The sequence below is a fragment of the Neolamprologus multifasciatus genome, chromosome 2 (assembly GCF_963576455.1).
Source record: "Neolamprologus multifasciatus chromosome 2, fNeoMul1.2, whole genome shotgun sequence".
In the NCBI taxonomy this organism is placed as follows: domain Eukaryota; kingdom Metazoa; phylum Chordata; class Actinopteri; order Cichliformes; family Cichlidae; genus Neolamprologus; species Neolamprologus multifasciatus.
Window position 1 is genome coordinate 14503853 of NC_140440.1, and position 12544 is coordinate 14516396.

Below are 12544 nucleotides of genomic sequence, written 5' to 3' on the forward strand. Positions count from 1 at the left end.
AGGAAACCTTTGTTGAATGGTGTGCAGCAGTACTTTTAGCTGCTTTGCCTCGAGGTATGGCTGGAATTTTGTTTTCTCCGGCAAGGTGCAAGCGGCTGACATGATAAGGCCAGAGAAAGCAGTGCTTAGTGCTGGGGAATACGGGGATCAAGCAAGGCAGGGAAACAGTCAGCGAGCTTGATCCTATTCTGCCTGACCAGATGTGTTTTGATTTTTCCTCCTCTTCTGCTTTCAGCTTCCTGTGAATGTGGGCTTTACTGTTGCCCCGGCACAGTTAGCCTTCCTTCGCTAAAGCCAGAGAAATAATTAAACAAATCTCAGAGGCTTTGGGATCATGTAAAGGAAAAAAAATGTTCATTTCTGGAGTGAGGTAGAGGGTGGATATGTCTGCCAAGATACATGCACACACACATAACAGAAAAAGTAATTCATATAGCATACTCTGATCAACTTCCCTATTTGGTTTAATATTTTGCAGAACAAAACACAACAGACACACTTGTGTCTGTAGTTGTGCGTGTTATTCTTGCACTACTGAAAACTATTACACATAACAACAAACGAGGACTAATAACTCGAACGGCCTCTCGTCTTCAGGTAATCTGAAAAAGGACAGTTTGTGGTTTTTGTGGAAACTCTGGTATAGAACAAATACTGTACAACAAGGCTTCTCATTTTTATACATTATTTCCAATGACTGGGCTTAGAACTGACTAGATGAGAGCCTAAAATAATATGATTTGTGTTTATCCCTATAAGCTCTTAACTCTCATTTTCCCTTCTTCATTATGGGTGCTGGCTAACAGGCTCATAATATTTATTAATTACTATATATAAAGTATTTACATATCTATGTAAAAAAAAACATTTCAAACTAAAACAAACTAAACTAAACTCTGCTAAACAAACAGGTACATTTGAAGAACAAGGACTGGACTCTCCATCCATCCATTCTCTTCCACTTATCCTTATCATGGTCGCATGGCGTGCTGGAGCTGATCCCAGCTCCGTGTTATTAGTTATGACGTGACGAATCCTACTTCCGGGCCTAAAGTAGTCTCCATTTAATATGGCTTTTGTGTTGTTAACATGTTTAATGTTTTGTATTTTCTTCTATTTATTAAACATTTAACTTTTATCGAGTGGAAAAAAAGTTAGCTTGTTTATGTTATGCTAACATAGCTGTGTCGCTAGCGGTCACGTAGCACATCATTATATACCAGCTAGCCAAACTTCAGTAACCCCACAAATGTCACTGCTATTTAGTTTTCTGTCTTCATTTATGCTGGAAGTGATAACAGAGCTGTACGTTTGAATTTGTTTCCAAAACCCCGCAGTCAGGACATGCTATATTGTATTTAGATAGAAGCTAGCGAGCTAACTTCCTGCTAACTTCTAACTCCGTTAAATGTCATAAATTCCGTTTTCATGGATGCCTGGATGTTAAACTCAATTGTTACACCTGGTAGAGCAGAACGCTGATCATTTTATTACAGATGAAAGACTTTAGACAGTTTTTCAACTCTCAGTAATGCCACAGTGATCGTTTGATATATGGACCTGCAGCGGAGTTTAGGCCCAGACACGGCTAGTGACGTCAGACTGAACGACCGGATAGGGCGAGTGCTAGGCTACACGCTGGACACGTTCCCACCCTGTCACAGGGCTAACAGAGAGACAGACAACCATTTGCACTCACATCACAAGTATAGGTAATTTAGGACCAAGCATTAAGCCAACCCCACTAACTGCATGTCTTTGGACTGTTTTCTTAGTTAAGGTTTTTTTAATTTTTATTCTTGTTTTTACTTTTTGTAAGAATTTATATTTGAAGCCTCATAGTTTCCTGATTGTTTTCTGTGTTTTCCTCATCTGTTTCCCCGTTCCCAGTGTCTGGTTGTATTTTATTCTGGATCTCTGTTTCTGTTTTTGCTTCCTGTCTTATTTTGAAACTCTTGTCCTGTGCGTTATGTTCAATATTGCTTCCCCTGTCGTTAGTCTGAATTAGTTCACCTATGTAATGGTAATGTCTCTGTATTAATTTGGTGATTTAAAAAAATGTGTGAAATATTGTTGCTGCAGTCTCTTTTACTGTCATAAGTAACCAGATTACACTGATTTAGTTTAGGTGTGCTAACTTCCTGTGTCTCTCCCCTTTAGCCTTCGATGAGACGTTGACTATGACCGTAAGTTACTTTTTATGTCCTCCTGTATTGCTGAACTTCAACAGCTCTTTGGTTTTTGTGAATCTTTCAAGTGCTTTATAAATAAAGTTGTATTGTATGATATGGTTTTCCATTACAACTGAGTACCACATCGATGTGGGCGGGGTCCTTTTGATGTCATTTGTATGCAACACAAACCCAACAATCGAGATGATGACTGCTGTCTATGGTTTTTTTTGTCAGACTACAGATGAAGAGAGCCAGAGAAGGCAGTGAGCAGCAAAACGAAACACTCTGGAAAAATACAGGAGCGTTCATGCAGCTGTAGAACAATGTTGTGCTAGAACAGGACCAACAAGATACCAACTAGTTGATGTGTGAGGGTAATCTAATGCTATCTAGTTCTAGTTCGTACGTGAGACTTTTGACCTAAATGATAACTAGAGCAAAGTTTTAACAGGTGATGGTTTTTGGTATTAAAATATGTGTGTGTGTGCGTTTGTGTGTGTGCGTGTGTGTGTGTGTGTGTGTGTGCGTGCGTGTGTGTGTGTTTTAGATTGCTCTTTTGTTACAGAATTATTGCTGCAAACCTGGGCATTCAACCACCCCTCCCAGAGGTGTGATGTCATTGATCCACCTTCACGGATGGTTGCACAGCTTCAGGATGTTTGAAGGAACATTAAGCTTCCTGTACAACAAACTGTATCCAACAACAAGAAACAACCTAGTATGTATCTCTGAAGAAGAAAGAGGCTGTTGTACTGAGGGATCTTACTACTGGCTCAGAGTACAGGAGATGGTAAATGGTCTGTATTTGTATAGCGCTTTTACTAGACCCCCCTAGGGACCCCAAAGCATTTTACACACCCAGTCATCCACCAATTCACACACACATTCACACACTGGCGGAGGCAGCTACAGTTGTAGCCATTGACAGAGGCGAGGCTGCCATATCGCGCCATCGGCCCTTCTGGCCAACACCAGTAGGCGGTAGGTGAAGTGTCTTGCCCAAGGACACAACGAGCCGGGGCTCGAACTGGCAACCTTCCGATTACAAGGCGAACTCCCAACTCTTGCTCCGGTTCTGAGTCCAGTCAGGGAAACTTCTTACTGGCTCACAAACACTGGTGTAGTGACTACTGGCTATTATAAGGTGCTGACTTGCTGTGCTCTGCATAACATGGGGGACCAATGAGACCACTTGGGCTGTACTGTCAGTGGCAACACAAGAGCCTGTGGTGGCATTAGCACAGCGTGCAGAGAAGGAGCAGGGATGTGAAAGATGCTCTGATGCAGTCTTGTTGAGCTTTAGTTAAAAGTCTTCTTGTTGCCTTCTGGTCATGTGTCTACAAATGTGCTCGCTTTTTATGTTACAATGAATTTTATAATAAACTGTTTTTCCATTTCGTCTCCACTTCTGTTTGTAGGTTTTATTTGTGATCATTTATGTTGCTGCAACATAAATTAAAGGTAAAAGACTGAAGAAGCTGTCTCATAAATCTCTGTTGTTTAGGTGTAATTCAGTCACCAACAAACCCTAACATAGCTTGTTAAATCCCGTAAAAACGAACCCAGTAATACAGACAGTAGTTTGATATACTGGTCCTGCCATTAAAGTCTGCAGCATCCTCTGCACTGGCACCTCCAGGACAAAAATCAAAGCACCAAAACTTCACTGACAAATGTTTGGTTTGTACTGTTGAGCAGTGTCGTAACAGACAAAGTGACTCTTATGTGCATCTTAATTTTCTATTATGTGTATTACAGTGAGCAGCAAAGTCCAATCTGCTTACAGTGAGGGTGTTTTCACTGGTTCTTGCAGCGCTCCTGTGCAGCACCATTCAACTTTATCTGAGCACTCAAAGCACTTTATACAACATGCCTCGTTAACAAGTTGATGCCGTCTGTTTTTCTGCTTAAGTGATTTTCTAACATTCATGTACATCCAGACTCCACTGGAAAGACATTCGGGTTCAGCATCTTTCCCAAGGATATTTGGCATGCAGACTGGAACAGCCAGGGATAGAACCACCAACATTCAGATCAATACATGACCTGCTCCATCTTCTGAGTCCCAGCTCCAGCACAGTCTAAACTGCAGTAAGCCTCTCCTGGAGCAGAGCGCTAAACTATTATTTTTTCACAGCCATGAGGAGAGAAGAGAAATGAGTAACTCGTGCCGGCCACTTATTGCCCAAGTCAGGTCGCTCAGCAGACCAAGGACACCTGAGTGTTTAAGTCCCCCTACGGGATGGGACTTGATAAGAACTGAATAATACAGGTTCTGTTATCAATATCACTTATCAATTTGATTCTCACTGCCGTCTCCACCTTCTCTAAGCACCGTTCATAAGACATTACATTCTTATTTTGTTTGGGGGTTTTGTTGTTTTTGTTTTGTTTTTTGCCCGTCCTGTCTCGCAGTGTATCAATCAAGAAAAATAGCCAACACATTTACTTTTCCTAAGAGGAGAAATACTTGTCCACTTGGTAGTCATAGCTTATTAGATTTTTATTAGGATTATTTTTATTTTCAGTTATTACACAGGACTGGGGCTGGGAAAGAGAAATAAAAGGAAAAGAGTTGGGAAGGAAGTTAACATAAGGAGAGAAGAGAAAAATAAAGGAGAAGAGGGATAAAGAGAGAGACGCTGGAAATCTGTTTCATCACCTGCTGAAAATAAACAAAACAAAAGCCCATATGGAAAAGATATAAATAAATCTTATAAAGTTTGTATCTGTCTTGTATGAAACTTGTATGAAAAGCACACAAGAGTGAAAACAGATATAAGATCCATTGAAAAATGATATAATGAAACTTGTATGTTTTGGATACTTCCTGGAACAAAATATGAAAGTAATGAGAAAGTGGCCACTTTCATGAGTAAATCATATAAGCCTGATATGATTCACTATATGAAGCAAGCTAGAACTGATGCAAGTCTTTTATAAGTTTTTCCCATTTCTTTTCCATATGGGACAACGCAATAGGTGTGTGGAGCCATGGTGCTGCCCCCCAGGTCATCAAGCAGACATGGTGGAGACCCAGACAGCCGGTGTCAGGGCACTGTGACCCAGTGTTTTGTGTTTGATTGTTGTTATTCATGATTTTGGTTCTCTTTATTGTTTCCTGCCTGTGTTAGATTCTTCCTAGGCTTTAGGTTTGTGTTACTTTGTTTTCCCCGTGTTCCCGTGTCATGTCCAGTCACTCTGGTCTCCATGTCCCCCTGTCTTTGTTAATGTCTCTTGTTTCCTGTTCTACTTTGACCGTCTCGTGTGCTATGTTAGCACTCTGCACCCCCAGGTGCAGGCACCAACACCCCCGGAGTCAGAGTCTGTCCCCAGACCCAGGAGATGGTTCCCTGTGCTCTGGGGTGGAGACAAGCAGACTGGCCCAGTCCTCATTCCAGACCCCGACCATGCTGAGCTGGGATCAGCATTCTCAGCTTTAGCTGAGTTTTGGCTAGCTTAGTGTTAGCATGTTTCTGTGCAGGTGCTTGTGCAGCATAGTGCAGGTGTTTCTGTCCTGGATGCAGCTGGCACCATTACACTTGTCCTTTTGTGCAATAAAAATAAAAGTAATGTCTATATTAACACTGTATACTGCCTTACTATTTTGGTCCACTGACAACTGAAATCAGCTGATTGTAGTGCAAGTACCGATCAGCAGGAATTCGACTACTAGGAACCGAGAACCGGTTGTCGATTCCCATCCATAGCAGGTCTGTTACACACTTTGTGATATCCAGTTGCCTGATCTCTGAGAGCTTGAATTCTTCCTTTTCAAAGGAAGCGCCACATTATAAAATGTAAAGATATCCATTGTATTTTTAGATTTGGGATCTCAAGATTCAGAAAACACAGAAGGCACACAACTGAGAAAAGCCCAACCTGTGACATCAGATAGATGGATAAACAAACTGACTGCAAATCAACATGCCTTTGCCTTTAGTAGTTCCCTGTAACCTGAGATTATTCATTATCTGGTTCCTCCTTTTGCAGTTGTGCTCATGAATACAATTGAAGGAGGTTAATTAGATCGTAATAATTTCATCCCTCTGAAGTCAGATGTTAAATTTGGGTTGAAGAAAGATGAAACATTAAATCACTGATACAGCTTGTTATATTATGGCAACACGTGGACCAAAACCAAAGCAAAAAGCTTTAACAGGCAGACTACTTTAAGTTTTATTTTTATGTTAAAGCTAACATAATGTGGTGAATGAAGGCAAGCAGGAGTTGGTGTGTTGGGTCCTTTTGTGCTACACTTCTGTCAGTTTAGTCGAGCGGCCATGGAGCCAAAGTAAGAACCAAAGAAGCGAGATGACCTTTTTAGAAATTTATTAAAGCACACCTTGATCCTGAAAACTCTCCACATCACCATCCTGCTGCCCTCGGACTGAATGGAACAGGCAGGTTAAATAACCTCACAGGATATTCCACAAACTGAACTCAGGACTATAGATGCTACCAACTAGAGACATAAGACAGCAAAATTAGCAAAGCAAAAATACAATGACTTCTCATAAAACATGAATGGACTAGCACTAGCAGGTTAGCAGATGTTGTGGCAAAGACACGTTGAGAGAGCCAGTCTTAAATACAGCCAACTGGATTGCTATCAGGTGTGGAGAATGGGCAGGCTGATGAGGCTCCACCAGGTGGAAACCCAGAGCTAATGGAAAAACGCAGCCGCTCACCCGCAACATGACGTGGTCCAGCTGCTGCGGTCCTTGATGGCCCAATAACAACTTTAAAACAGTGCCAACAAAAAATGTAGGAACTTTTAATGTCCGTTGGTATCTGTGAGCGGCCATCAGTCAGGACATCTCCCAGTTAACCTTCGCATTTCAAGTCGCTCCATCTAGCTCCCTCTAAATACTATCATTCACCGCTAAGCAGAAAATGTCCGCAGCTCATGGTTGGACCACAGGGTGTGTTTTTTGCACCCGTTTCTATAACTGCATAATGGCGGGTTGATTGTCGTGACGAAGTCGCTCTTATGACGAGTGATGCTACTGACTGCCCAATCGGGGGCATGCAGTCTGTTGGTGTCAGGTGGATTGACTCAGCTCGCTTGAAGCCCTGGCCGAGTAGGTTTTTAGTACCTGGCACCAAGTTAAGGTTACTTCATCTATACCATAGGTAAATTTGCTTTACAGAACAAATGATAGCATTTACTACCAGGTGGTGGAAAACTGAGCAATATGAGTGGAGTAGGTGCTCCTGGGAACGAGCGATTAGTGTAAGAAAATATATGAATGATTTATTACTCATTGAAGATGCTGTTACTGCACCTGCCCATGATAATATTTAATTATTTGTTTGAAGAAGTGTTTTTCTTTAGGATGCAGGGAGCCGTTCAAATGGTCTCTGGCCACTTCTAACTTTATGTTTTCACGTGTCTTCTAGCTGTAGGTGATCCTGTAACCGTTAACTGATTCATCTGAGAGACTATTGCTTCTCATTCAAACTACTTCGTTGTGCAATGACAGAATTCACTGAAATCGAACCATCAGAATACTCAAATGCTGGTTCTCTGCTATGTTTTGTTTCTAAGTCTTTGTCTTCTTCAGGTTTGGCTTTAAATCACTCAGTGCACCAATCCAGCACCGCCGATGTTAAATCATCATGAAGTATATTTTGGTCTTAACCATATTGTATTTTAATCAACTGTCCCTAATGAAACATGACTGACTAATAATGAGGTCATTAAATGAACCAATCCAGTTTCTCTCTAATCCCATGACAGCAGATCAGTGAGTGAGGGAGTAATGGGTTACTGCAACAGGCCTCTGCAGTAAACCATGCACACATTAAAGGCCACAGTCATTACAGTGTTGCTTTTACAGCAGCAAACATATAACTAATAATATTAGCAGCTTATGATGATGCTTAGGAGAGCTGAATACAGGATAAACAATTCAATTTATGTAATTTTGTCTCAGCCAAAAACCATTTGGATGTAAAAACACAAGAGTGTGGCTGGATTAAGATGCAGGCTCTGTAACAGTGACAGACATGGAGACAGCTACAGCTAGAAAAACGCAACAGAAAAAGTCAGTGCGTGAAAACTCAGCCTTTCCCACCTCACAGGACTGTTTGCTTGTGTATGTATTTTGAAATGTTTAACACGCCATACGACAAATGTAAACTGGACACTCTTTGGAGGTGGCAGAGGGAAGGAGAGCACGGAGAGCAATGAAGTTAATGCATGTTTATGTGTCTCAGTCAGACAAGATGGGCTGAGGGATAGAGAGCATCAGGGTATATACTATATATATATACTATACTATACATACCAAATGCAGGTACTGTAGATGCAGTAAACAGCCCCCCCCCTCCCCCCGTCCCTCTCAAGCCCCACAGAGAAAGCCCTCGTCAGCTTGCTGTTTTCTAGTTGACACCTCTGCTGACCCTGTCAGACCAACCCGTCAGTTTTTTAAGTGAGGTTTATTAATTAAAAGTTTAGTCCTTAACATTTTGAAATTATAGCAAGTATTGATCATGTTGATGAGATCGAGGTCTCAGAAGCTCGTGTATGAATCAAAGGACGTTATAGGGCTAAATGAAAGCCCCTTTGGGCAGGTTGAGGCCTGGGCATCCACACAGGGGCTACAGGCTGTAAGCTGTTCTCTGTGGAGTAGCTATGACAGGCAGTGAGCCTCTCCTCAGACCCAGGCTGTCTGGATCCATCACCATGTCCACAGTCTGCTCCTTTTCCTCTTCTTCTCCATTTCTCTTCATACATCTTTTTTCCCGCCCTCACTCTTTCTTCTTCACTTCACGCCTATTTCCACGTGTGCCCCCGCTCCCTCCTTCCCTCCTTTCCTTGCTCATCTTCTTTGATTTTGTTTCGCTCTCTGCCGCCTCCCAATTGTCGTTCTCATTTTCTCTTGTTGCCTCTGACATGTTCACAATGAAGCGATGTGGATGTTATTGTGTGGGTGTTGGAGCCCCATCTGCACCCCATTAGGCTTAAAGGCAGGCTTTTTGTAGCAGCGGTAGGTGGGAATCAGTGTGGCAATGACCCCTGTCAGCAGGAATTAGGAGGACAGAGTATTGTAAACAGTTTCAGAAAGGAAGGGAATCCACGAACTGGTGATTTAGCACTTTGGAAATCAGACCCATGCACTGGCCTGCTGATATTTCAGGGTTGTATTGTAAAGCCTCAAATTGAGCATCAGAATAAGGAAAAATGTGATTTAAGTGCCTATGAACATGGTGTGGTTGATGGTCCCAGATGAGCTGGTATTTCTACAGGGATTTTCCTGCACAACCATCTCTGGAGCAAACAGAGGATGTCCAGAGAATGTGAAAATATTCAGTGGGCTGCGGTTATATGGACCATACGATCAACAAGGTGCTGTCAGACGAGAGGGCCCAACTGCTTTAATCCAACAGGAAGACAACAATAACTCGAATAAGCACACAACACAACCAACGTATACAGAAGAGGATATATGAAAACACAACACATCAAACCTTGAAGCAGAAGACAACACGGGGTCGTTCCCACAGCTAACAACAGGAACCTGAAGCTACAGTTTGCATTCTCTCACCAAAAGTGTACACACTAGAAGAAACAACTCAGAAACCAGTCTTGTTATCATCTATCGTCCACCTGGGCCTTACTCAGAGTGTCTGTGTGGCAGGAATAAGGCACGGCGGGTCCAGGGATCAGTGTTTTCAGACATTTTTATTCAAAACACCTCACACCACCCACTACACACACCTGAGTCCCTGTGTTTTAACGTGGCGGGCGTGATTGCGGATGCCGTGCAGGTGCGTCCGCCCTCCCTGCACGCCACCGCAGACCATGCCCCACCACAGTCTGATTTCTCAGACTTTATATCTGATTTAGTTCTGAGCTCAGATAAAATAATTATTGTGGGTGATTTTAACATCCATGTTGATGCTAAAAATGACTCAACATGGCATTTAATCTGTTATTAGACTCAATTGGCTTCTCTCAAAATGTAAAAGAACCCACCCACCACTTTAATCACACTCTAGATCTTGTTTTAACATGTGGCATAGAAACTGAACATTTAACAGTGTTTCCTGTCTGATCATTTCCTGATAACATGTCTGTGAAGGTTCTCAGTCATCCAGGTCATCGTAGTCAAAGGAGCAAAGAAAAGCGTCTGGACTTCTATAAGTTACTTGAAGACGTTTCACCTTCATCCGAGAAGCTTCTTCAGTTCTAAGGTCCAATGGTGGGGAGTCCCAGATATAAACCTAGTGGGAGTGTCCCCCCACAGAGGGACAAAAGGACCCCCTGATGATCCTCTAATCGCCTGAGACAAGGTGTGGAACTGGGTGTGGGTCCCAATCAGCCAGAGTTTCAGGTGAGCTCACTGTGAAACCTGGCCCCACCATATCATGTGAATTCCTGAGGTCAGATGGCCCAGGATGTGAGTGGGCGTTAAGGCGTCTGGGGAGGGAACTCAAAACTGGATTATAGATGGCAGAGAGTTGGTGTGGTAAGCCCCGCCTCTGTTCAAAGATGGTTGCTCACAGTGGACATAGATGCTTCTTTCACTCCTCTTTCAAACCATCTGTCCTCTCTGTCCAAAATGTGAACATTGGCATCCTCAAAGAGTGACCTTTGACCTTTAGATGCAGATGGACAGCTGAGTCTTGTCCTGTGGAGGTGGCTCTTCTGTGTTGTGCCATGCGCTTGTGAAGTGGCTGTTTGGTCTCTCCAATGTAGAGGTCTGGGCATTCCTCGCTGCTGTACAGCAAACACCACATTGTTAAGTCTGTGTTTTGGAGTTTTGTCTTTGTGATGAACCAGTTTGTGTCTGAGTGTGTTGCTGGGTCTGAAATGCACCGAGATGTCGTGCTTGGAGAAAACTCTCCTGAGTTTCTCTGATACACCGGCTACATAGGGGATGTTGTTGCGTCTGTCCTTCTTATCCTCCCTCAATTTCCACTTCCTCCATGTAAAGGTTATAATAGGTGACACGGAGAGCCCATGGCACAGCCATGTTTTTGTCTATAGAAACCCTCTTTGTATTTAAAGTATGTGGTGGTAATGCAGAGGTCTAACAGTGTGCAAATTAGGGCTGGGACAACGCGTCGACGTAATCGATTACGTCGACACGTAAAATACGTCGACGTAAAAAAACTGCGTCGATGCGTCGTCACTTTCAAAAAAAGACATGGCGGCAGCGAGTAGCGGCAACATGAGTGAGGCAGTCGCAGTCGACTTAAAGCACTCCACCCGAACACGCACTTCTACAGTATGGGGATATTTGAACCGAAAAGGAAGTGATTCAGTCGTTTGCCGGTGTTGTGCCAAAAACTGATTTACAATGTTTCTGTGTATTTTTTATGTGTAATATCTTTACTTATGTTCGTAAACAGACTTCGGTGAACAGCGTTTACAAAGGGGTTATATATAGAATTTAAAAATTATCTGTTTTTCAAGTATCTTTACAACTCTGTGTTATTGTACTTACATTATAACCAATCCGGTCCTTTATCCCCACTTAAAATATTTATACAGAACTATTGTAATATTTGAGACATTTCTGCTGTCCTGTTGGCCAACTTACTCTTACAAAAGACATTTTTAATGTTAATGAGATTTTTTTAACTGCATAAATAAAGGTTACGTAAAAGTCACTGCCAAAAACTGATTGCGGCTTCTACCCTGTTACACGAATGTTGTTTGTGGCTCAAGATGACTTTATGTTATCCATAAGGGATGCATTTGACATATGTTCAACATATAATAGCCCAACAAGTTACTTATAGCAGTTTAAATACGAGCAATCGGTTTTTGGCAAATACCGGAAATCAGTTTTTGGCAGACAATCACTTTTTGGCACAACACCGGCTTTGTGAGGTGGCCTATCATAAAAGCACGACGGCTATGCACCAGCACCCCAAACGACGGCATCCAGGAGCAGCTTCTGCAAAGGACAAACCACTGTAAGTTTTCAACTTTTTCACTAACGCTGGTTTTTACCCTTTAATTCATCCAGACCCCCTCCCATAGACACACTCACTCATAGACAGTGATAAACACCCAACCTCCATAAATGCAAAACTAATTTAAGCTGCTTAGCAGTAACATACAGCAGCTGCTGTTTAGTTGTTTTTTTGTTTGTGGCCATGCTGGCAGAATGAGTCTGAACGCGTGCAGGCTGATTCTCAGAATCGGTGAAAGACGAAAATGTGAGACAGCGAATTGGCCGCAGAAAAAATGTTAACTAGGATAATGCACCACCTGCTAAACGTAGCTGTCGTGGACACTGTTGCAACATTGTTAAAGTGCTTGCAAAAGCAAAATGACAAGGAACTCTTGATTTGTCAAGTTTAATGTGTTTCATCCTATTTGAACGCTGTTTTTATTCTCCAGCTTGATC